Raw genomic sequence first — 26,746 nt, forward strand, 5'->3', positions numbered from 1 at the left:
AACATTGAACAGAGGTTGGGGACTCTTTTGGAAGAGTTGGGGGAAGGACTGAAGAGCCCAAAAGGGATGGAGATCCTATAAGAAGACCAATAGACTTAACTAACCTGGACCTCTGGGAGCTCTCAGAGACTGAGTCAATAACTAAAGAACATACATGAGCTGGAATAAGGCCCCTGGCACATATTTAGCGGATATGCAGCTCAGTTTCCACATGGGTCCACCAATAATTGAAGTAGAGGCTCTCCCTAAAGCTCTAGCCTGACTGTGGTATCCATTTCCCAAAGCTGTCTGGCCTCAGTTGGAAAGGATGTGCTCAGCCCTGCAGAGACTTGATATGCCAGGGTGGGGAGACATTGGAGGGCTCACTCCTCTTAGAGGAGAAGGGGAAAGGGTGGGGGAATGGTCTCTGAGAGGGGGGGGACCAGGAGGGAGCAGCATTGTAATGCAAATAAATGAGTAAATATTAAGTAAGTAAGCAAATAAATAAATACATAAAACCAACCAAGAACATCGTGAAATTTGTAGGCAAATGGATGGAACTAGAATATATCAGGGAGTGATGTAACCTAGACCCAAAGCACATGCAGGTACATACTCACTTATAGGTGGATATTAGCCAGAAAGTACAAGATGTCCATCTTACAATCCACAGACACAAAGAAGCTAAATAACAAGGAGGGCCCAGGAAAGAAGCTTGACTCACTCAGAAGAAATAAAATAGTCAAATGAGGTGGACAGAGGGGAGGAACTGGGTGGGGATGGGGATGGGAGTCAGTGGGGGAGGAAACGAGGAAACAGGTGTAGAGAGATCTGGAGAGAAAGGGTCAGGAGAGTGAATGGAAATTGGCAGCAGGGGGTAGGGGCAACTATAGGAAGCACCAGAGACTTGGGATGAGGGAGGCTTCAGGGAGGATATTAGGATGACTCTAGCTGAGACTCCTAGCAGTGGGAAATATGGAGGCTGAAGTAGCTACCTCCTGTAGCCAGGCAGGATGCTCAGTGGAGAGATAAAGATACTAACCAACTCAAAAAACCTTCAACTTCAAATTTGTCTGGCCTACAAGAACTGCAGAGGCAAAGATGAAGTAGAAAATGAGGGAATGGGCCAGCAGTGTCTGGCCCAACTTGAGACCCAACCCATGAGAGAGAGCCAACCTGAACCACTATTAATGAGGTTTTACTTTTTTAAACAAATAGTTAATTTGTCAACATGTGGTGCCAGATATCGATCATAGATATAGATATAGGCATAGGCATAGACATCCATCAATTCTTATGGGTGATGTCTTGTGGTTTTAATTTACAGTTCTTAGTGGTTACTAATAGAGCAGATATTTTAAAGTAATTAGTTGCTATTAGCATATGCTCTTCCTAGAAATGTCTGAATTGTGTCTATTTTTAAAATTGAATGTGCTGTTTCCTTTTCTCTCCTTTCCTATGCTCCTTTATTTTCACTCTCTCTCTCTCTCTCTCTCTTCCCTGCCCCTCTCTGGTCCCACAGCCTGTTAAACTGTTCTTTATATATTTTAAGTAATAATCCTTTCAAAATGTTCTCCTACTTCATAGCCTATCATCTTATCTTTAGAATAGGGCCTCTTAATGCATAAGGGCTGAATTTTGGTTAAGTGTTATTTGCCAATTTTTATAGATTGGGATCTGGTAGTTTTGACCATGTAGTCTTTAGTTTTAAGAAGTTTCTGCATGTGTTGATGTGGTTTTGAGTTTATCCTATTATAAATTTCTCATCTGAGCATATATGTCTATATTCTGAAAAATTGGAAAGTTTGCAAGCACCATTTCTTCCAATGCTTTATCAACTCTAATTTTTTTTACTCCTCTCCTTGATTCTAGTAAAATGTAATGTTAGATTTTGAGTGCCTTAGGTGCTTTAAGGTCCATTTGTTATTAATAAGACTATGCTCTCTTTATTGTTTAGGTTAGATAATGTCTGATATTTTAACTTCTAGTTCAGTAATTGTTCCCCATTTTCTCCATTCCATTATTGATCTCATTCACAGAGCTTTTATTTTGTCCAGCATTGTATTTTTCTGTTTAAATTATCCTTTTGTTCTTGTTTATATCTCCAAATCCTTACTGAAACTTTTCATTATTCAAGTTTTGTTTTCATTTCCTTCTCATCGGCTCCTATTTCCTTATGGAATGATTTGAATCATGGCTTCACTTCTGTCACCTCTGTGTCAGTATTTGTTCTTAATAACTTTTCATTCAGTTTGAAGTCTTTGGGGCTCTTGAAATAATGAATTGTTTTTATGTAAAACACTGGCAATTGGGGTATTATGATATGGCAGGTCTTAAAGCTTTCATTTTAGCTGGCATTATTCAGCATCACTCTAGCAGAGGCAAAGTGGTGCAGCTTCACTGCTGTGAGGTGGATGCAGAAATTCAAATCACACTGACTTGCACTAACATCTCTGTGTGGAAGGTAGTATCTTCACCTGATGGGCAGTGCTGAGTCCAGCACCCCCAGTAATCTACAATAACAATGTATAGGAGTAGTCTTGATACTTCTGGACAACAAAGACAGTTATGAGAATCTATTAGGTCTTCTCTGACTCCAGCATAGTGGGTAGGGTAGTTTCATAACCATCAGTTTTGGGAAAAAAGTAGAAGGCTAGGCTGTTCGGGTAGTATTTCCAGTGGGAGAAAGAATGACTGGCATATTGATGACCAGTCAGGATGAAATTTCCAGCTTTGTACTTTATATTCAATTATACTACCCTACAGAATGTCCAGCATGTACAGAATGAGTTGCTGCACCTCACTGAAGCTTCATAATAGAACCCTGGATTTCCGACTTGGATGAGAACTCCTTGGACTAGGGCTACAGCTATATCTGTGCTCTTTCCCTGTGAAACACAGTTTAACTGTTTCTATCTTCCTAGGCTGTCCTTTCCTGTTTCTTTGGACAGAGAGATCAGGTTTTCACTGGTGGATAATTTTGTTTGCATACATTAGTTTTTCTGGATTACCACATTATTTTTTACAACTGTAAACATGAGATATATGAGGCAAAAGGAATCCTAAGGAACTTGTTGTCTGTCATACGTCTCTTCATATTCTGAGGTCATTAGATAGCCTGGTTTCTCTGTACTTCTCAGTTCTAGTCTACATTTCAATATATTATACCCCAGGATTTTAGTTGTACTCAGAATAAATAGTAAGTGAAAGCAGTCCTAGGTCCTCCTATAGGTTCCTTGCCTACAACACCATAAGTGGTAGGCTATGGTTAGAGTCACACATAAATTCCCTCCTATTGAGCAGGTCCTAAGTCCAATTAGATAGGTGTTCCTTAACCCCAGGGCATAAGAACCATTAGTAAACCCTTTGGAATATTATACCTTTTGGCATGGTATCACTATGATTGATTAGATCATCATCCAGGCGATTGGGAGAAGAAATACAGTTCCAATAATATGGCTCTTGGAGACTGTATACAGCATTCCAACTTAAATGGATAAAAAATAAGCATCTGGGTGGGCTTCTCAGTAATACTTGCTTTATTCCATATGTAAATACCACATTTAAAAAATAATCTCATGCATGTATTGTTTATATTTAGATTAGATTAAATTTAAGTAAAAATTTTAAAAATAAGTAAAAGCACATAAACAACTTCATTCCTGAGAACAGAACTTTTCCTATTTGTGTTAACTTTTAAGGTGCTCATATTTGATGGCACATCCATGGTCTTCGATTTCCTCTTCTCCTAGTCATTTAGTTTTCTCTTTTTATACACTGAAGCTCACCAACAAAACAGTACACTAAAATAAGATAACTACCACTAATTCATCTTCCTTGAGACTTGAAAAACCTTGTTTTCTTCAAATAGGTATATTTTAGCTCTCTGATAGCGAAGATGGAGGAATATTTGTAGCAGAGAAGGAAGAGATGTACTAAGTAAGGTCTAATAAATAAACTTACTTAGCAGACTTTCAGATTTAGGCTAAGAGCATAGAGTTTTTTTCTTTCATTTTTCCCCCCATCTAACATGCCATAATCTAGCTGAGTGCACTAATTCAGTACCATCTACCACTATTAGACTAACACACTAGTTCTGTTTTGAGTACTGCAGTCATAATATGCAGAGGTTAAAGCTTTTGGTGGTGGGAGATCTTAAAAGTGTGTGTGCAGCGTACTTTTATAATTGAAAAAAGCTTATTTAAAAAGGTTTAATGGACTTGGTTAATTGTTGATAATTCAGAAAGCATTAAATTTTAAACCCAGTTCTCAGTTATTTGGGACTTTCTCTAGCAAATTAATACCTCTCAGAATCATTAATTCTCAGAAAATAGAAAGATAACAAATGACTGAGTGAAGGAAATACAAGGAGTAGGAAGAGAGAAAAACTTAATAGTGAAAACTGTTATTTACCTAGCCTGACTTTTATCAAGAACACTTTTGTTATTCATGCATTCATTTCATGGTTTAAAGTACATGAAATAGGACACTTTGTGACACCTCATCGCTGGTTCCTGCTTTAGCTAATTGTTTTTAATATGGTAGTAAGGACCCATAAGCCAACAATACAAATGAAAGCTAAGATTTGGACAATCAATAACTGACATCAAACCATAAAGTTTCCTCTTTTGTAATCCTACATACCCTTTCCCATAGACAAGGTAACCACTGTATAAAGCCCTCATTTGCTTTATATCCCCTTTCTTCTTATATAGTTCTATTAACCCTATATGTACCATCAAAACTATACGTTTCTATTGCTTTGAGGTTTCTCATATAGGTTCTCTCACTCAGTGGCCCATGCTGTCTTGGTACTCACTACATACCTCAAGCTAAGCTCAACCTTGGGGCTCTTATCTTCCTACTTGTATCAAAAATTTTAAGTTTATAAAACTGTAACATGCAATCTTTTACAACTTATTTTTTCATAAAATGTTATACTGCTATGATTAATTAATATCTTTATGTGTGGCTGTAGTATGAAAGCTATACAATATGCCACTGTGTAAAACATAGGTTAATAATGATGAGAATTTAGGTGGTTTCTAGATTGCTGTGATGTGAACTGCGTTACTGTAAATATAATACACTATATCTCCTGATCTCTAGATATGAAGAAATAAAATATTAAGACCTTGGTATATGAGTGATAAGCTTTTAATGATAATGCCAAAATTTATTATAAAGGCTTTTTAGCAATGTGCAATTTTTCATTTCTACCAAGACACACACATACACACACACACACACACACACACACACACACACACACACACGGCAGTGAAGTGTGTGTGTGTGTGTGTGTGTGTGTGTGTGTGTTGGTGTGTGCAAGCCATGGAGTACCTTGGTGGTCAGAAGGCAACCTTCAGGAGTCAAGTTTATCCTTCCACTGTTTGGGCCCCAAAGATTGAATTTAGATCTTCAGGCTTTCTCTAAACACCTTTACCCAGTGAACCATCTTGTTGCCATTTACAGAACTGTTAAATACACTTAGTCTTGTGCCTTAAAGCATATTCACTTTTCCAAGGTTAGTAAGATGTGCAGTGACATCTTCTTTTTTTAAAATTATTTTTAATTTTTTTATTGGATATTATATTTACATTTCAGATTTTATCCCCTTACCCCATACCCCCCCAGTAACCCCCCTATCCCATCCCCCCACCTCCTGCTTCTATGAGGATGTTCCCTCACCTACCACCCCCAATCCCACCTCCCCACCCTCGAATTCCCCCCCCCCACTTGGTGTCCAGTCTTCATGGGACCAAGGATCTCCTTTCCCACCTATGCTGACAAGGCCATCCTCCCCTACATATACAGCTGGAGTCATGGGTCCCTCCCTATGTGCTCCCAGGCTGGTGGTTTAGACCCTGGGGAGCTCTGGTTAATTGGTATTGTTGCTCTCCTCATGGGGCCACAAACCCCTTCAGCTCTTTCAGTCTTCTCTCTAACTCCTCCATTGGGAACCCCTTGATCAGATCAATGGTTAGCTGTGAGCATCCACCTCTGAATATGTCAGACTCTGGCAGACCTCTAATGAGACAGCTATATTAGGCTCCTGTCAGCATGCACTTCCTGACATCCACATCAGTCTATCTTTGGCCCCTCCACACTTTGACTCCATATTTGCTCCCTTGAGTATTTTGTTACTCCTTCTAAGTAGAACGGAGACATCCACACTTGGTCTTCCTTCTTCATGAGCTTCATGTGGTTCTGTGAGTTGTATCTTGGCTATTTCAAGCTTTTGGGCTAATATCTACTTATCAGTGAGTGCATACCATGTGTGTTATTTTGTGATTGAGTTTCCTCACTCAGGATGATATTTTCTAGTTCCATCCATTTGCCTAAGAATTTCATGAATTCATTCTTTTAAAAGCTGAGTTAATACTCCATTGTGTAAATGTACCACATTTTTTGTATCTGTTCTTCTGTTGAAGGACATCTGGGTTATTTTCAGCTTCTGGCTATTATAAATAAGGCTGCTATGAACATAGTGGAACATATGTCCTTGTTATATGTTGGAGCATCTTCTGGGTATATGCCCAGGAGTGGTATAGCTGGTAAGCCATTGGTGTTCTGTTCAGGAACTTTTCCCCTGTGCCTAGATATTTGTGGGTCTTCACTACCTTCTCTTCTATTAGTTTCAGTGTATCTGGTTTTATGTAAAGGTCCTTTATCCACTTGGACTTGAACTTTGTACAAGGAGATAAGAATAGATTGATTTGCATTCTTCTACGTGCTGACCTCCAGTTGAACCAGCACCATTTGTTGAAAATGCTGTCCTTTTTCCCCTGGATGGTTTTAGCTCCTTTGTCAAAGATCAAGTGACCATAGGTGTGTGGATTCATTTCTGGATCTTCAATTCTATTGCACTGACCTTCCTGTTTGTCTCTGTACTAATACCATGCAGTTTTTATCACTATTGCTCTGTAGTACAGTTTGAGGTCAGGCATCTTGAAACCCCCAGAAATTCTTTTATTGTTGAGAATAGTTTTTAAAATTTAGCTTTTGAAATTTGTGCTAGACATGATTTGAATATCATCTAGAACTCATGGTGAATTGCAACATTATTTGAAATTAGGATTTTTAAGAGGTGCCTAAATCATGAATGAATTAATGCTATTTTAGGAGTGGGTTGGTGGGATCAAGTTCCTGAACATATGGATCAATTCAGCCTGGCATCTTCTCTTCTTACCCTTTTTCCTTTCTCTTGTGGCTTCTGCCAGGTGCTGAATCAGTAAGAAGGCTCCCACTAGATACAGCCCACTGATTCTGCACTTCCTATTCCTGAGACCTATGACTAAATCGCCCATTTCACACCTCTACTTATTAAATAGCCATTATATTTTTTACTCTTATATGCTACCTCTATTGTGTATAAGAAGAGCTTCATACATATGTGAGTCTAGTTCTTAAAACTTAATTAGATTCTGAAGGTTTTTATTTACCTTTATTACTATATTGTCAAGATGTTCACAATAAACTGTATAGTTGGAATTTACTCGTGCATATAAATGTCTATAATATATGCTGTAATAGGGAAAATGTGAATTTGAATATAGGCAAATTTTATTCAGACTGAACTGAAAGCACATGAGACTTTCTGGCAAGGCATCCAGTAGTCCAGTATTGTAACAGGGCTCAAAGGAAGAATGTCTATTGGGAGGAAGATTGAACTGACTTACACTTGAATATGAAGAGTCAAGAAATTTGAAAGATCAAGAGTAAGATGTGAGATTGGAGCAAGAGAATGGGAAGAAGTCAAAGCACTCAAGTAAGCAAAACCCATGTCCTGTCTCTTTTTAGGATTTACTGTAATCAAGTGCTAGTGACACTTTTAAGATATGAAAAGGGAACTCACCCTATCCCAGGATATGGAACCTGAAGAGACCACCTCCACTAGTTAGACAGGGTCCCTAGTGGAGGGATGGGGACATGAATTCATCCACAAAATTTTTTTATCCCAAATTGCTCCTGTCTAGGAAATACAGGAGCAAAAATGGAGCAGACTGAAGGAAAGGCCATCCAGGGACAGGCCTAACTTGGGATCCATCCCATGGGTGGCCACCAATCCCTGACACTATTACTGATACCATGGTGTGCTTGCAGAAAGGAGCCTAGCATGGCTGTCCTCTGAGAAGCTCTACCAGCAGCTGACTGTGACAGATGCAGATACTCATAGCCATCCATTGGACTGAGATCTGGGATCCCTATGGAAGAGTTAGGGGAAGGATTGAAGGAATTGAAGGGGTTGGCACCCCATAGGAAGACCAACAGTATCAACTAACCTGGACCTCTGAGATCTCTCAGAGGTAAGCTAACAACCAAAAAGCTTACACAGGCTGTTCTGAGGCCTCTGCTACATATGTATCAGAGGACTGACTGCCTTGTCTGTACTTAGTGGGAGATGGGGTGCCTAATCCTGTAGAAACTTGGTGCACCAGGGAGGGGGAATCTTAGGGGGTTGCCATTTCAGAAGTGAAGGATGGTGGCTGATGAGGAAGAAACTGGGCAAGGGGGCTGGGAGGGGAGCAATAATTGAGATTTAAATAAATAAAATAATTAATTAATTTTAAAAAGATATGAAAGGGGAAATGATGATCAAGTGGATTGCAGGGTATCCAGATGGTAAAAATAAAAAGGGTGAGGAGAGACAATAATATTTGTCACTGAGAAATTGTCTGGAGTGATAGCTTCCTGTTGCTGAAGGACCATGATTTAAGAAGAAAATGTTTTCCTAGATTATGAAAAAGATATTGTTGATCTTTTTTCTAAAATTAATTACATAAACATTTTATCCAATAACTATGCTGTCTAAAGTTTCCTGCTGAGGGTGCATTTCTCTTCCTTTTCGCCCACTGTCTTATTTACTTTCTCATCCTTCTTCACTCAGAACAGTGAGCAATGAAAACTGAAAAAGAGTAAGGACTCAGATATACGGCATCAAGCCAGGTTTACCGCTCCACCATGACATGATATTTGGAGTATGGTTCAATTAATGTTGGGGGAAGGGTAGTTTCTCAACAGTAGATACACCCAACTCTTTGGAAACCCTTTTTATTAGATTTTCCAACAAGAGTCTCTGCTGTAGGCACCTTTGCCCTCACTGTTGGATTACTCTATAGCAAAAATATTTATATACTCACTATCCCCCTTGCCATGGTGGTTGTAAATTGTTGAAAGATGGTCTCTGAGTGATCTCTCTCCCACTGCCCTGTCCTACTCATTCCACAAGCATTTCATATGTTTGGGCTCTTTCTGCATGCTCGGATAAGCTTTCAGTTTAATACGGAGAGTCTCTGGGGGAATACTTGGACCTTCTGGAGGTACTCAGGGCTATAAAGTCTTGCCCTGGAAAAAAACTGACCACTAGTGGCCAATGAACTTTGAAAGACTTGAGCACCTGCTCCACAAAGAAGGGGATAGGATTACCATGCCAGCGCTAACTTGCAAAAATAACTCTGGGGTTCACTAGGAAGCCAGAACAGCCTGATCCTTTCAAAGAATGTTTGTGAGACATATGTAGGTGGAGGGGGCTGGAAACAGGGTGCACGGAAGTTGGAAGTCTGAATTATAAAGCTATTCTTGAAGGCCTGACTTTTAGACCTTCCCCCACAGGGTCTACAACCCCAAAACAGCCTTCTTATTTTTACCATCTGAACACCCATCAACTCAAATGAATATCACTCCCCTTTTCATATATTAAAGGTGTCACTAGCCCTTGGTCAAAGGAAATTCTGAAAAGGGAAATGGCATCCTTTTTGCTTACTTGACTGTTTACATTGAGTTTTCCTGAAAATAGCAGACTAATGGACTTCCTGAGAGAAAAGCACAGGCATAACACACTGGTACTGATTAAGGCAGTGTTTACTTTTATTATTTTTAGGCAGCTTCACTAATTCCAACTGCACACTAACAAATGTGGGTCCTTTAGAATTTCTAGGGAAGGAATTTTCATAAACAAAAGAGGATAGTTTCTATTTACCAAGTGTAAATACCTTAAATACAGAGGCCAGACCTTATTCATCTCTTACTTGATGTTCAAAACTGCCAGCTTCTGTCTCACCACAACTGGAGTAACTCCAAAGATGCTCAATTTCTTTTTAGAATTCAATACAGGAAGCTGTCCGGAGCAGACAGGTCTCTAATCAAAATGAACATTAATACAGAAATGTTTCTCACGTCATTTCTGTGGACTTCTGACGTTTTGAAAACCAACTATATATGTAAGGTAACCTGGACTGCTGTCTGTTAACTCCACTCAGCTATTTCTAAATAAAACATAGAATACACCCTAACAATAAACTCCAAGCCATGAATTTGCTATAGTCCCTTAACTCAAAGGCTAACCATCTCAAATCTGTTAAAAAATTTAAAGAAGGACTGGGTCTAAGCCTTGTATTCCTAAATGTGTTATACTGGTACAATGCCTATGAGAGTAACAATATTTATCTCACTTTTATATCAATAAGAAGCTCATACTAATGAAAACCTTAAAATTTGTAATCAAAGTAAATTGGTGCCATTTAAGAAATTATATCTTCGCCAGGCGGTGGTGGTGCACTTTAATCCCAGCACTTGGGAGGCAGAGGCAGGCGGATTTCTGAGTTCGAGGCCAGCCTGGTCTACAGAGTGAGTTCCAGGACAGCCAGGGCTACACAGAGAAACCATGTCTCGAAAAAACCAAAAAAAAAAAAAAAAAAGAAAGAAAAAAGAAATTATATCTTCATCTTGATAATAATTGTACAGATTTCTACCAATAGGTTATGGCTATGCAATAAATCCTAGCTAATCCTCTCTATTCCCACAAAACCACTACTTTTCTCTAGAAAGACAGCCCAACATTTACCACCTTAGCCCCGAAGCCCAGAGAATAGGGGCGCTGACTCTTCATTAGCTTCTTCAAGCTGGTTATGGGCGTTGAGATATTAGAAGAGGAGTGGGGGGAAGAGTAAAATTGCCAGCTTCATCTATCCTATCAGGCACTACTTGACACAGAGGAGGGGTACAATAAATGGTGACCAAATACAAATATAAGCATAGTATTTAATTCTAAATGCCTTTTTCCATAAATACTTCTAAATTGTTTATATAAGTAGCTAAATATTATCCTGACAGGCTTAATTAGTAAATGTCTTATATATTACCTATGATTATTTTTATGAGTAAATGTTTTTATATATAATATACTAAGTGTTCATAACCTTGTATTCCTTAAGAATATGGACAAGAATTTAGGAGAGCTTCCCCTTTGCCAAAAGACATTCATGTCTCTTTATAGATAGAACTTTTCCACACCTCATTCTCTGTAACCAAACACTTTCAAGCAGCAATTAAACATTCCAAATTGCCTAAGCTATCTGAGTAACATAGCACAAACCAGCTGGGTATATGATGTTAGAATGATGTTCACATTCCCTTTAACACATACCAAATCCCACAGCTTTAAAGGCAGGTGTGTCCTGCTACCCTATTTTTCTCTCAAAGAGCATCTGGAACCAGGCTGGTAAACACAAGAGCTTCTCTGCCAACTACCATAGGCCAAATGACTCAACAGCAGGGAAAACATAATTTGATCTATGTATTTATACTCTGGGCTCAATGGGACAGAGTATGTGACATTGATGGTACTCTAAAAAAATCTGGAACTGATGTGATGGCATACAGCATAAACAATGACAAAAATAAACAAAAATGTGAGATAACTTGGAAACACATTTAACAGAAAAAGCATTCATTGATATGAGATAAAATGAACTTTTACAAGCCTATAAATCTAAAAACCAAAAAAAATATAGAATATGGTAAAGGAGATGACAAATGAGTTTGAACAAGAAACACAAAAGGCAGCAAATATGTAAAAATAATATTAAATTCATGATTCATCAGAGAAAAGTGAAGAAACCAAAAGTGTAGATACCACTTCTCAACTGTCAAACTGGACACATTCACAGAATTCAAGATGCTCGTGGCTGGTAAGAAGACATTGAATATCAAATACCAGGGGGCAGAGTATGACATGATGAAGGGTTTATAAGCTACTGAGGGGCTTTTAGTCATCAAAAACCCTAAGTTGTTAGTCACTGAACTCTGGAGTCTTAAATCTTGGGCTCCAGACCCACATAATAATCATTGAATAGCCCAACAGTAATTGGCCCAATCCTTAACATGGCAATGCAGATATTAAAAATAGGAAGATAAAGTAAGGGTAACAAAAAAGGTACAGGAGACTTCTAGAGGCCACAGAGGATCTGTGCCTTGTACTGTTTATGTGAATAAGCTGGTTGTGAAAGTCCACTGGCTTATGTATATAATTTATATGTTAGTATATACTGCAAAAAATATTTTAAGGTTAAAAAATCAGGTTTATAAAAACCATGCTTTAATGGAAAGGGTGTTAGACTACAGAGAAGAAATCCTGAGTTACATTTTATTTTTTTATATTATACCAAAATTACATCATTTTTCCCTCTCCTTCCCTCCATCCAACTACCCACCCCCCACCAAATACTGCTCCTTGCTGTCTTTCAAACGTATGGCCTACTTTTCATTAATTGTTGTTACATTCATTTATGTAGAGGGGCATATGTGCGCATGCGTGCATGTGTGTGTGCCTGTACATGTGTGTAGCAGGTTCTTTTTTTTTTTAACCCTGGGAAAGTTATCCAAGCTACATCATAACTGACTTATGTATAAAGGTAGGATAATAATACTCTGCTTAAAGATGGCTCACTGAATTGAAATACTTTTCATTTCTATCATTTCTGACCTCTGAAGCCCTAACAATCTACTACATTTCGTGTTCCCTATCCTCATCTCCATTTCTACCCTTATACATTTATTAAGTCCATATATTACTTGCTTTGTATAAGTCCAGTCTTGTCATCCATAACTAAGTTTTCTCTTTGCAGTTTATAGTTGATTTGTAGTTTAGGATATTCTCTGAAAGTACAGCTTAGGTCTACATCATTGTGTTCTTTGGAAAACAATGGGGCACAATGAAATGTACATAGGAACTACCATCTAAAACCCTGGGTTTGAAGAGGTTACTGTTTGCCTACTTTTCCATCAGCCCTGTATCCTCACTGCATTTGTAAAATGGCAATACTACCTATGCATGTCCTCATATACACTTAAGCCGCTGGTAGATTATTTCTAGAATCTAATACAATGTAAATGGTTGTTATAGTATTTGGTTTAGAGAATAACAAGTCATCTGTCCTTATTCAGTATAAACAGTATTTTATATGTATGGTACTAGGAATTGAACTTAGGGCCTCACACATGCTAGGCAAGCATCCTAACATTGAACTATATTCCCAGTCCGACATACTTTTGCCAATGTCTTTGATTCATGGTTGTTTGAATCCAATGATTTGCAACCTAAAGGATCTACTAAGATAACAAGATTTTCAAAGACTAATGATATGGTATGTGAAGTCCTAAACCATACTTCACTTTGCTAGCTAGGGGCCTAGGGAGAAAGAAAAGAATCAAGTTCTTCAACTACTACTACTTGACTCACACCAATCAAGGCAGAAAACAGTTCTAATCCATCTGAGTGGCAGTATACAGCTTTCCAATCAACCAATGGGTCATTTGACAGGAGAAGAGAAAGAAAAGGCATTTACTTCTCTACAGTTCTTGCTACAGAGAGTGGCACCCCACAGCAAAGGACAACAGTCTTAATTGATGGCAAGCCCCAGCCTGAATGATCTGGACTCCTCCCTTCACATACCTAAAGTGAGAAGAGCAGCTGGACAGGGACCTGGCACAAAAATCAGGAGAAGCTGAAATCTTGGGGTTACCCTGCTGGGATAATTTCAGATGCATTAGTCAATGTTTCTCAGGCTGTTCATAGTACATCAGGGTAATTATGAAGGAGAATAAAAACAGCAAGATTAGAAAACAGTTTGCCAGAAGAACCACTATATTTGTAGAAAATGACATTTAAATAATAATCTGAAAACAGTGGATAGCTGTGACTCCTCACTTTCAAAGCCTTTATGCCAAACTCTGATGCAAATGCAACTCCTAGCATTCATTGGAGAAGGAATGGCTAGTGGCCATGGTTAGTCACACAAGTTTCCTCAAGTTTCTCTCACGTACTCTCAAGCTTGGGATGCCCCTTACATTTCAAGGCTTACATGACCTTCAGGAATTAATCTTGCAGAAAGAAAGCACATTTACAACTTGTTTCTTCCCTTTCCAATGATTTGAAGCAAACATCTTCATAGATTTTACTTCATTCTCTCAAAGTTTACTTGGCTGAACAGAGGACAGGCCCTAAGCTCATTTTAAACCAATATACAAGCTCATGAAACTGTGCCCCCTCTTCATTTAGATGATGTACTTGTACTTAATTCTTTACCTGGCATAGTTCCCAGCATATAATACACACTCAGTAAATATTTACTCTTATTCACTGTGCATTTATTCTAGCAGTCTCTCTTACACAGCACTTAGCATAAGTGCAAATAATTAGTTATTTGCTTAATGGCTGTCTTTCTCATTAGGCTTTGTCACAAGGCAAAGGTTAATATCTATTTTATTCACAGCTTATTATAATAGCCTAATGCCTACCAAAATGACTAAGACTTATTAAGACTAAATAAATATTAATTGAACAAACCCCCAATGTACTTTTCACTTAATTTCTGAATGAATTCTAAAACAGCTTCATATTCAGTATTATAGCCTGTATTTCATAATAAGGAAACTGAGGATCAAGGGCTACAGTTACTTGTAACTTGTTCAGAGTCAGGATCCTAAACATGTGCTGATAACTATTACTCTGCTTATCTCTATAAAGATCTATTCTATACCTACTATTAGCCTGAGAAGGTTTTATATTGTCTAAGCCTCAATTTTTAATACCCTAAAACAAAGGAACAAATGTCTGTCTTACAGATTTGTTGTAAAGACTGTTTGCTTTTCAATGTGTGAGGCACTTAGTCAGAGTAGTTGGCATACAATCAATATTTAATAAAAGCTACTGCTATTGCTGCTACTGTTACTGTTATCATTAAAGCCAGTTTGCAGAAAAAGTGACCATAGTGAGGGGAGGCTGCCCACCCTGCAAATTAGTACGCTTGATTTTGCATGTTTCTACTGGACATGTGTGCAACTTCCATCAACCTTGAGTGTTTCATAATACAACTTGCACAGGAGATCTCTTTTTGCTCAAAATACAATATGAAATATAGAAATTATCTTAAAATTAATTACATCATACAACGAATGATCCAAATGAAGAGTACTATAGGCTACAAATATTAAACTCAACAGTTCATACTATAAATGAAATTCAAGAGTGAACAAAATCAAGAAGGCCCTTTGGTCATAACCAAAGGGATTTTCATCTTCATGGATTTCAGCAAATAAGTGTATAACATGAAACAGAGCAGAGGAAGAAAAATCGCAAATAGGGAGGTCTCTTTGTTCTATATTCACATAAAGAGAAATGTCAACATTTACATAACTGCTTTATTTGCCATATTTTGGTTTTCTGTCACTTTAGCTTCAAACAGGAAATTTTAGACATATTCAGTCACAGAATAGTGTCCATTGCTAAAGTTCTTTTGTTTATTGCTTATTATATATTGTTATATATATATGTGTGTGTGTATGCCTACTGTGGGTATGTGTACATTTGTCTGGGTGTTCTAGAAGGACACAGATATATAATGCCTTGGAGTGGGAGTTAACAGGTGGTTGTCAGCCAACTGATGTGGGTGCTAAGAGCTGAATTCTGACTCTCTGTGAGAGCAATATGCATTGGTATCACTGAACAATCTCTATAGCCTCATGTGCTTTTTTTTTTTAAAAAAAAGAAATAAGCAAAACCATAGAGATTGCTTAGAGCTACCTGTATGTGTGCATGTGTAGGACAATGTACTACAGCTGGCTAGCCTCTCAGAACCCACATCCCTGAAGAAAATGGACTCTCCTTACCCCAACTCTCAAGAGTCATCATTCTAGAGTGGAACTTTATGAGTCCCTCTCTAATACATTCTGGTATTCTGGCTGGTTTAATTTGTGCAGGACTTGTACGTGTAGTCAAAGATGGTGTGAGTTCATGTATGTAAGAACAATGTCATTTCTGGCAAATACTGTTTTTCTTGCAGAAATCTACTACCCTTTGCTCTTGTAGTATTTCAATCATCTCTTCCCAAATAATATTTCACCACCATGGGAGAAGAGAAGTAATGAAAATGTGCTGTTTGGAGCTGAGCACTCAGTAGTCTCGTATTCTCTTTATGTTGACCAATTTCATGTCTCTGTATTTATCAGCATCTATGCACTAACAAGATCCTCTAAAAGAGTTGAGATGTAACTAATCTGTGTGTATTAAGACACAGTGGACAGGTTATTACTGTGTCTTATTTAGCAGTGTAATAGTGTTAGGTTCTATGACTTAGCTGGTTCCAGGGTTTGGCCCAATTAATGACTACCAGGATGAAAGATATATGTAACCCATGTGGGGTCAAGACCTACAAATTGAGAACCATGGTTCCAGAGCATAACCAAGAACACTAGCAAAAACTTTCAATGTCTGGGGTGGGGAAATGAGACCCCACTGAGCAACACTTCAAAAAAGGCTAATCTGCATTTGTCGCTGGGCTTTTTAGGTGATGGCCTTTGGTGTCTGGGAGAAGCATTGTTTCCCCTTATTGAGTAACCATTTAAACTCATTTTTAGTACAGGTATATGCATATGTATTTGTAAGGAAGCTTCTATAGTAGTGGGGTTTCATATGGCTTTTGAAAAGGTCTCTAGTTTTAGCAGTCTCTCACACTACATGCTTTTCTATACTGCTCCATACCCCATTTAGCCCCTCTTGTTCTGATATCACCTTTTGTCCCATCATGCCACTTGTATATCTTCCCTCTGTCTCTTGAAATGCTCCCATAGCCCCTTCCTAGTTTTCTGATTTCTATGGGTCCTCCAGTTACTATGCATTTATCTAAAGACACGGTGCAGGAAGGGAGGTCAGAGACAACACTAGCAGCAACTGCTTTCCTATTTCCACTTTATGGGTCCTTGTTGGAACATGGTTCAGGAATGAAGTCATATGAGGAGAATTTTGTGTGCTTGTTAGAACACTCCAAGAAAACATGACAAGAGTCTTGTGACCGCAGTTTCTCCTTCCAGGTGTAGTAGGTAGTAGTGAGTTTACTTCAGATAATTCATTATTGTCTATTGCTGTTATTCAATTAAATGTTTGACTATGCTTTAATATGCCTTCATGGAAAAATAAGACTATTTTTTACCACGTGTGGCTTGTCCTTTTGACCTTATACAGCTTGAACTCATGAGAACTATACCCATGTGTCCTTAACCCTCAGAATAGAAATTGTCTGAAGCTCTGAATAAAGTTGGCTATTGTCTGAAACTCTAGTCCACCTCATTTACCAGCTCCCTTCTCAAAGGTCCCAGGCAATCCAGAGTGGTGACAGATCCTGGGGATCAAACACAGGTAATCAAGCTTGGCAGAAAGTGATTTTACCTGCTGAGACATCTCACAAGCTCCCAAAAAATATTTTCATTGTTATATGTCAGAAGAAAATTTGCAACCTCATATAAATGAACAGGTTGAAAAGGCATCAGAAATGTTCTGTATTTGAAATTCACAAAAATGAAATCTCACTTCCTTTGTATTCTCTCTTCCTCTCCCAACATGGTGGCCTCAACCACAACAACAACAACAACAACAAGAAGAATAAGATGGGAAAGACAATTTCCCTAACAAACTTTCTAGCTGAGGATGGGGGACCTGGTAGAGGAAGCACTAATGTCCCCAAATCAGTCAGCTGTGCTGATGCAACAGAGGATCTGGAAGGAGATGTGTCAACAACTTGGTAGAATAATAATGATGATGTGCACAGGGCACCTCCAATTGACCTTTACATCCTTCCCACTGCTCCATGGGCTGCTTTGGAACCCAGTATCAACCTGACACATCTTCCCAAATTGTCATCCTACACTGCTTTCCTAGGGAATCTGCCCTATGATATGACCGAAGACTATTAAGAAATTCTTTAGCAGATTAAATGACAGCTCTGTATGATTACCATGTAATCCAACAATCCAGACAGGTTGAAAGGTTTTGGCTAAGCAAAATTTGAGGACCTAGATTCTCTGCTGAGCATTTTGGGTGTCAATGAAGAATCTCTAGGTAATAGGAAAATTAGAATGGATATTGCAAATCAAGCACAGAATAAAGACAGGGATAACAGACTGTTTCTTTGGTTGAGGTAGAAATCAGAATTCTGACAAAACAAGACGGAGACTGGAGGGCCCTTTCTGCCACAGACATCTCTGATGACTACCTACCTAGAAGAGGTGATGATAGCATTGGGGACAAGTATCATGATTGTTACTATTCAGACTGGTATGAGGTGGGTATCTGCATAGCCCATGCAAAGACATGAGCCACTATGGAGGCCAGGATCACTATGATGACCAAGGCAGCAGAAACGATGACCAAGAAGTAGAGGAGTGGTTACAGAAGGAGCAGGAGAAGTTGCAGTGTCAGCTGGATGAGCCAAAAGTAGACCACCGGCCCAGGAGAGATACCTAAGTTGGTGAAGTGAAGAAACTCAGGAAAGAGAACAGTTGAGGACAGGAAGTGGGCCATCACAGACTGTGACCTTGGGCACATCTGGCAGAAATACACAAATTAGAATGAGAAGTTTCTAGAAAATGAAACCCTTAACTCTCCAACTTCTAAGCCTCCTAAATCTGATCAGCCTCTAAAAATAATGCCAGCTCCTCCACCAAAGAATGCATGAGTGAAGTGAAGCTCTAACCCTTTTGCTCAATGATCTCAGAGCTCAGACACAGAACAGCCATCCCCTATAAGTGCTGGAGAGAAAGTAGCTCCAGCTCATCCCTCTGAGGAAGGACCATCAAGTACAGATGAAAATAAAATAGATGAGGTAATGTCACAAAAGGTGAAACTAGGAACTCCAGCTACAGTGCTGGAGATGGAGGAAACAAAGACCACTGGAAGGAGTTGGATAGGAAGGAGGGCAAAAAAGATCAAGACTTGAGATCTGCACCTGAGTCAAAGAAATCTAAGAAGAATCCAGCCTCAAACTTATCATTTCCTGGGGGGAGGAAACTTCCCATATTTGTGAGTAAGTAATGAAAATTCTCTAGAAACTTCTGCAGGTTTTTACGCTATCATGAAGATAAAGCAATGTAGTATGTAACATGTGATATCAGTAACACTGACATCGATTTTTACTGAAGGATGCATTTAGAGCTAGAGGTGTTTATAGGCCTTAAGTTACATTCCTCAGAATGGTTTTCTATAAAATGAGACTAAGGTTGTAGTTTGTTCATTAGGAAGTGTTTTTTGTTTGTAGGCATTGGTTTAGTTCATTATAAAAACAAACAAAAAACAGAGAAAGAAATATGGTATATTAAGTCTTTGAAACCCCAATATTCGGTGCATTAATCACAAAAGTAGTATTTGACAGATTTAAAAATACTTTTCATATTAAATATATTTGAAAACTGACACTTAGAAATGGCTGCTTCTGTGATTTACTTGAGGTCAAAGACTAGTTAGTAAGAAATTCAGCACCAAAACTAATTTTCACTGAATGTCTAAGTATGCTCTTTTACTTACAAATGCCAAGAAGTTCTTACAGACCTAAAGGACACCAAAAGGGGACCTTAACTTTTCTGAACTAACAGACAGGAACAGAACCTTCCAAAATGTAAGAATCTACTTTCTCTGAATTGAGATTCATAGAACTAAAGTTCTTTCTTTCTTTCTTTCTCTTTCTTTCTTTCTCTCTCTCTCTCTCTCTCTCTCTCTCTCTCTCTCTCTCTTTCTTTCTTTAACAAGTCTGACTAAAAATAAAAAAAAAAATTGAAAGAAGGGGTGGTGTTAGGTTCTTTTCTAGGGACTATAACCTCACTGGCCACAGGTAGTTGAGTATATTTACAGTATCATACACGGATTCGTTCATATTGAGTGGGCCTCTATGTCCTAATTCTATTCTTATACCCACAGATAAGTGTAGTTCTTACCTTTATCAAAGGTTTTCTTTCTACAACAGACAGAGACAATTAGAAAAGGCTACAACTGTTTAAAATGCAGACAACAGCTGATTAGAAATTCCCATCCTTAGCTGATACACATATAACACAGCTATTAAACCTAATGCTTATGGAACATTGCAAAAGAGAGACCAGAAAGACTGCAACAAATAAGAGACCAGGACTTCTACTGTGAGCTAGTAACTTCATAAGATACACCTAGGAATTCTCAAAAATATGGCTGCTTAATTGATACCTGCACAATGACATGCCAAGGTGGATATCGAGACACTCACTCATAAAGTCCTAGGTCTAGATGAAGAGCTACAGTCAATTAACCTAGAGAGAGTGAATCAGTCTTCTCCAGGAATGAACACAATCATAGGTTATCCACTCCCAGTCAATCATAAACACATATACATATGAACATCACAAAACAGACTCATAAAGCTGTGTTTACTTGCAGAATAGTTGACTGATTATATCTGCCTAGACAGAGTAATCAGCCCTTCATAATTCTGCATCACTAAGGTCTGTCAGATGATTCTGGGCCAGAAGGCTGAAGATTTGATGCTCCAACGTTTGGTAGTATAGGGGCTTTCCAGGTGTTCAGCTGTCTCTATAATTTGGCTAAGTTTTAGAAGCTATGCTTTGTGCTTCCCACAATTTCAGTTAACTCAGTCATTCTGGATTTCTGACGGGGTTGAAAACTTATAGTCTCATAGCCAATACTGGCTATTTACTTTGAGAGAAAAGATCTGAGTGGATGGCTTTCAGCTGACATTCATTCTAAAGCCAAGAAAACAGCCAGGTTCAAAAGTAAGTGTTTTAGTTAGAAGAGATGACAGAGGTTCTGGTTAGTCAACAAAATGATGGACTGGGTATTAGGACTATCTTGTACCTCACTAGTACAATTAGGAATAAGTATGCTCTAATTCTATTTTGAGATAAAAGTTTTATTTTAACAGGAAGGGTGATATGTAGGAGGAGCTAAGGGGGAAGGAGTATCGAGAGGAAGAGATGGAGTAAGGAGAGGAGAAGATGAAGGAGAGGAGAAGCTAGGTGATGAGAGAGAGAGAGAGAGAGAGAGAGAGAGAGAGAGAAAGAGAGAGAGAGAAAGAGAGAGAGAAGAGAGAGAGAAAGAGAAAGGGGGGCATGGAGGCAGATATTCATGTGTCTCCACCAGTCAAAGATAGTTTATATATCTAGGTTGGGTATTGGGTTACACTTCTGATTGAGCATTACTAAACTTATAAAGCCTTTGATTAACATTTTAAAAAATGTATAAAAGCAAAAAGGAAAAGGGGGCATGGGATAGGGGTTTTCTAGGGAGGGGAAATGGGGAAAGCGGATGGCATCTGAAATGTAAATAAAATATAAAATAAAATAAAAAAATCTGAAAATGAAAAAATGAAAGCTGTGTCTATATAGACACATGTATATATAACATACAATATATTGTTTAATATATAGCATACATAATATAATATACATTACAATAATGAAGGCAGGATCATGAATTTGGGAGCAATAAAAGAAGTTGGAGGGGAGAGTGGGAGAACTGTAAGTTTAATGTGTATGCACAAAATTCTCAAGAAAAAAATTAAATTAAAAAATCAAGAGACAGAAAACTGCTTAACATTATACAAAAGTTCAAATCATAGATAAATCATAAATATTTTTATATGGATGAAGTGGACTTAAGGGTGGGTTGGTAGTGAGGACACAAAGTAAGCAGATATCACAAAGAATTTCTTCTGTGAATTGCTAAACTGCATGTGTACAATTCACCAGAAGTAATTCCCTCACAAATGTGCTGTTTTCTAATAACCAAGTCTTAATCTCATCTGAAGATCAAAGAGCTCTGCCCTGGGAAGCAGCAGTCTCATTTGCCAGTAGGTTAGCTTGCTACAATTCATATAATGCTATTAGCATAGGGGAAGTCAACACTTTACATTTTCTAGTAATGATAAATCTATCACACAATGTTAGCTAAACTGAAATGTTTACATAGGTTTGGTTTACATAGGTTACATCCAGTTCTCAGAATTAATCATGTGACCTCAGATAAATACCTTCTCTTGGTCTCAGTTACTTCTAAAAATGTTGAAGTCAGACAGAGTTGTTTCTAATTTTAAAATACTGTGATTCAGTTTCTACCGCAAGGCTCTTTATTACTAACCTATGAGGTTACCTTTACATCGCCTGGCTCCTAAGCTAACTCCTATAGGCTTTGGTGCAATGCACTTACAGAATCATTCTACAGCTATATAATTGAGGACATTTAATAGCATTTAATAACTAAGGACATTTCAGAGAAGGATTTGCATTTGTCTACCCTGCCTTTTCAAAGCCATCCCCATTCTCCCCTCCTCAAGGTAGTCACTAAAGACATGAGATTCTATCAGACCTGAGAAAATCATCTGGTTACTTTTTGATCCCTTCTGTTATCAAGATAATGGTTTTATTTTTTGAAACTATAATCAGATAAAAATGTCCAAAGGACTAAAGTAATTGAGGTGGGTGATTAGCCTATTCTTTTACTTATTTTAATTCCATCGGAAGGAACAATAGGCTCTTCTTGCCTTTGGCAATATAATAATTCAGCTGACATGCTAGAAATACCACATACCAAGACAAAAAAAATGGTGGCATTCTTTCTCTTAAAAACAATCAATGCTTTCATTTGTGCACTTCAAAGTATATGTGAAATAAAAGTCTCAACCCTGCAAGTCTGAGGTAAATCAAAGGGCCTTAAGTGTCACAGAAAAGTTCCCTGGTTTGTTGCCCTTTTTCTAGATAAGAAAGGAAATGAAAACACTCCCAGACAGAGATGATTGCTCTCATCTAATTTTGTATTTCCCTTCCCAAGTGAGCTTGAGCTGGATAACTCATTCCAATCCAGTTCTTCCTTATATCTGACCAAACCTCTTTCTTGCTGCTCTGCAGGCTCACTTCCTTATATTATTATAGACTTGCCATTGGTGGAAATGTTCACTGTCTTTACTTCGTTGACTTTTGATTTGATTGTCAGGAATTATAACAGAAATTTTTGATAATAAGTCAGCGTGATGAATAATCCTGATTGTCAACTTGACATACTGAGAAGAGGGGACCTTGTTTGAAGAACAGCCTGTGGGAAGCTGACAGAAGGTGGCTATCATCCTTGCAGCCATCTTGAGCCCTATACCTGACCAGAGACTTGATTACATTAGCCTACAACAGCTGAGCACACTCTGATAACATCTTGTTTTAGATACCCAGGATTTTCCCTTGGGTGTGTGAGACTTAAAGGTATGTGACTTAAGGGTGTGACTTAGAGATCAGATTTAGAGACAAGGCCTAAGGGCGTGACTTAAAGGTGTGACTTAGAGGTATGGCTTAGAAGTGAGACATATAAAAGGCAAGAGGCAGACAGAAGAGTGGAGTACAACTTGGAACTAGGAATTAGGTTAGAGAGTATAACTTAGAGTACAACTTGGAGTAGGAGTTAGGCATTGAGGAAGAAGACACTTGGAAGAAGCATTATTAGGTAGTAGGCACTTAGCACTTGGAAAAACAACTTGGAGGGACTAGGGACTAGGAACTAGGAACTAGGGACTAGGAACTCAAGACTTGGGACTTGGACTAGGAAGAGAGACTGAAGAATAAACGGGATTGAATCACACTTTGTCTGGTCTCCATTCCTCGTGTCCATCCTCTCTCTCTTGCTGAACCCCAACCCGTGGACCGGAGCTGCTTGGGATAGTGCAGGACAATTGAGCCCACAAGGCTTTTGGCAGTGAGGGTTCGAACACTGACAGAGCAGCTCTCGACATTTTGGCCCCCAAGTGTGGGGCAGCCTGGGCCACAACATTAGATTGGCCTGTAGGTATATCTGTAAGGGCATAGGAAGGCCCAGACCACTGTGTGTTGTAAGTGGCCTTGGGCTATGTAAGAAAGTTAGGTAAACATGAACCTGAGAGCAAGCCAGTAATTAGAATTTCTTCTGGTTTCTGCTTCAAACTACCATGTTCCTGCCCTAACTTCCCCTAATGACAAACAATGACATGGAAGTGCAAGCCAAACAAACCCTTTGCTTTTGGTTATAATGTTTATCACAGCAAAGTAGAGTGGCTAGGATATCTACAATCAGGATTAGATATATTCTTGGATCTTAATGAAATATTCCCAGTAATGCTAATATATATTGGTCAAAGCTGGTTTTCTTCTCTGGTTATCTCATCTGTATAAACTAACAAATATGAAAATCCTTTAAGAGAATCACCGTACTTATGTGGATCACTAATAAACTGTTTTATTTAATAAACTGAAGGAAGTGATCCTTGGAATTGAATCACTATTACAAATGGAAAATGGGTCAAGATCTCTCTCTCTCTCTCTCTCTCTCTCTCTCTCTCTCTCTCTCTGTGTGTGTGTGTGTGTGTGTGTGTGTCTGTCTGTCTGTCTGTCTGTCTGTCTCTACTGTGTGATTCATTACTCACATTATATTTGGTAATACCACTAAGTATTAGATATCATGTTTTGTTTGTTTGTTTATTGTAATACTAGGAACCAAACCTGAGACCTTTCACATGCTAGGTAATATATTACTACTAATCAATAAGCCCCTGGCTTAGCATCAGATATTTAAATACAAGCATGCCTTTCAATACAGGCCTATAGATAAAAGACAATGGAAATAGGACCATATACTGGGTATTCACCAGTATATTCTAATTATTCCTAGTTAATTGCCTACTTGCCTAGTTCTCTAAAGTGTTGATACTTTCTTTGAATATTAGTGAACAATGTAATCCATTCCATTTTAGTCATTATTCACTCTGCCACACAGACTCATGGATTCTTCCACTTTAGTGCTTGGTAGCTGTCCTTCCAAAGATCCATATAGTTATCAAATCTAACAACAGTGTCATCTTATAGAAAGGAACTTGGAATTATAATCTTCCATGGTTTAACAAACTTATTTGACATAAAGTGCTGTTTCAAAGAAATTACTTCACTATTATCTTAGCAATATATGTAACTGGAGCATGACCAAGGAAATATTTCTATAGGTATAAACTTAATATGTGAAAACAAGCACAGTCTGAAGATTTTTAACCCCTTTATGATAAAAGATACAAAGCAGTCAGACACTTAAGATTTTGTAGTCAAATGTGGCAAAAATATTGAATCACAATTGCTAAGCTACTTCATTGACACAGGTAGTAGAACACTGAGACTCCAACTATAGTGTCTCTTAGGCACTTAAGACATTCTCCTGGTAATGTGACAAAGAGTCCATTAGGGACCATTATTCTTTTTTACAAAGTCTTTGTGGTTGTTCAAGAACTGTGCTCTCACAAGGAACTGGATTTGACCTGTAGGGACAGGTCAAATGGATGAAGGGGTAGGTAAGGTAGTGCCTTGGAAGAAAGAAGCCCATTAACTTGCCTAAAATAGAAGACTTGTTTTGGGGAGTAGCAGAAAAGAAAACTGTAAAGAAAAAAAATAGCATCTCAGAATTTGAAGAGCTCCACAGAGAAGATGAAATTCAAGTTCTGCCCATCTTATTCTGTAGTATTAACTGTCAAATAAGGCTTTCCCTAGTCTACCACTGATGTTTAATACATGCTTCAGTAATGAGTCTGAGCTCCTATTATTGACAGACATAGTAACTACAGCATAGTAGTTAGAAATAGGCTTTGGAGTTAGACCCCTCAACAAGTCACTTGCTAGGTGTTCAGTCTTAGGTAAATTTAATTTAAATTATTAACCTGTATGTATTATTAATTTAAATTATTTAACCTGTATGTATTTCTTTTCTATAAAGGCTTACAATAATATACTGAAGATGAAGAGAGAATAAAAGGCACAAAGAATGTGTGGATTTCTTAGCAAATGAGAGTTAAGTAATGTAAAAGGAAAAAACAATTCAAGGAAAGTTTTTTATTGCATCAAGTTAAATAAAAGAGATTAAGATAGTTACAATTTGCCTGTCAGTCAAGTAAAAGTAATGAGGATCAAGAGAAAGTTGGCCCCAGATTCCATGGTCATGAAGCAAGAAACCAAACTGATGTTGAATTCTCTGTTTGAGAAAATGTTAGAGAAATTGGCATTGGATAGTACAACCAGACCAAAAGGGACCTCACCTGACTTGTCAAATACCAGCCACTGATTGCTGCAAACGTTTTACTCTGTAAGTGGTTAAAAGTGCCTCTTGTAAGCAGTTTACTGAGGTCTTGAACTAATAGATTCTCAGCTGTTTATGCTTGACTACAAGAGGAGGCCAGAGACAAAGCAAGAGGAAAACAGATGCTATTGACATAGCTGGGCAAAAATAGCTTGTGACAAAGGGGGTCCCTGCCATTCAAGCAGGCTCTACACTGTCACCATCTTAGTGGAGAACAAGAAGGCTAGGCTGGCAGTGATCACACATGATGTAGACTCCTGTGACTTAGTGTTCTTCTTCCCCTATATCACAAATTAAGGATACCCTGCTGCACTATCAATGGGAAGGCCAGGCTGGGATGGTTGGTCCAGAGGAAGATACATACCACTGTTGCCTTCACACAGGTTAATTTGGAAGACAGAGACATCCTGGCTAAGCTGGTGTAATCTATTAGTACAAATGACAGTGCTTGAGGTTGTCTTCTGCTCATTTTGTATCACAATATGAAAATATTTACGGTTGGGCACTTGGTGGCTGAAATGTTTATTTGGTTAATTCTGG

General features: G+C 38.3%; 1 protein-coding gene and 1 pseudogene across 14 annotated transcripts in view; one reads left to right on the top strand and one right to left on the bottom strand.

Moving 5' to 3' along the window:
* The window catches only part of Enox2 (ecto-NOX disulfide-thiol exchanger 2), a 267,961-nt gene that overhangs the window by 125,442 nt on the left and 115,773 nt on the right, over window positions 1-26,746 (bottom strand). The gene's annotated exons all lie outside the window — the stretch shown is intronic.
* On the top strand, window positions 17,563-19,126 carry LOC117695123 (eukaryotic translation initiation factor 4B pseudogene; annotated as a pseudogene).

Source organism: Arvicanthis niloticus, chromosome X, assembly GCF_011762505.2.
Source record: "Arvicanthis niloticus isolate mArvNil1 chromosome X, mArvNil1.pat.X, whole genome shotgun sequence".
Lineage (NCBI taxonomy): Eukaryota > Metazoa > Chordata > Mammalia > Rodentia > Muridae > Arvicanthis > Arvicanthis niloticus.